The sequence below is a fragment of the Aplysia californica genome, unplaced genomic scaffold (assembly GCF_000002075.1).
Source record: "Aplysia californica isolate F4 #8 unplaced genomic scaffold, AplCal3.0 scaffold00635, whole genome shotgun sequence".
Taxonomy (NCBI): domain Eukaryota; kingdom Metazoa; phylum Mollusca; class Gastropoda; order Aplysiida; family Aplysiidae; genus Aplysia; species Aplysia californica.
Genome location: NW_004797905.1, coordinates 153,057 through 153,561, shown reverse-complemented (window position 1 = coordinate 153,561; position 505 = coordinate 153,057). Strand labels below are relative to the sequence as shown.

Here is a 505-nt window from a genome sequence, read left to right as displayed (position 1 = left end):
GTGTGAGAGAGAGAGAGAGAGAGAGAGAGAGAGAGTGAGAGAGAGAGAGAGAGAGAGAGAGAGAGAGAGAAATAGAGGTGTATTTCGTGTAATCCTCGCGACAAAGAGACTGAGTAATAATCGTCATGTCTGTTGTTTTGTTGTCTTTCTTTTTTTAATTCCTTTAAAAAAAATCATACACGTCGTAAACAATACAGTGAACATACTAACAAGATTGTATCAACTTTATCGAAAATCGGTGTCAACAAAGCAGAACTTACCTGAGTTCTCCGCCAGCAATATGTCCCGTGGATATATATGTCTCAACGTCACGGCAGTCCAGATGTCAAATGTTTGCTGTCATTGTCGTATCTGCTGCACCCACACTCCCTTACACTTCCCTCTCTCACCTATCTTTCTACCTCCCTCTCGGTCACCTCATGCCATACCAACCCTCGGGTACAGGAACATGATAAATGCCAGCGAGAGCTCCTCGGCAACAACTGCACTATACACGCACACACAC

General features: G+C 44.0%; 1 protein-coding gene across 1 annotated transcript in view; it reads right to left on the bottom strand.

The window, feature by feature from the left end:
- Positions 1 to 461, bottom strand: part of LOC101854047 (carboxypeptidase D) — a gene marked incomplete at its 3' end in the record, with an annotated part of 19,930 nt that extends 19,469 nt beyond the window's left edge. The window contains 1 exon segment of the mRNA XM_013087769.2: positions 261 to 461.
- Between the last annotated feature and the right edge of the window lie 44 nt (positions 462 to 505).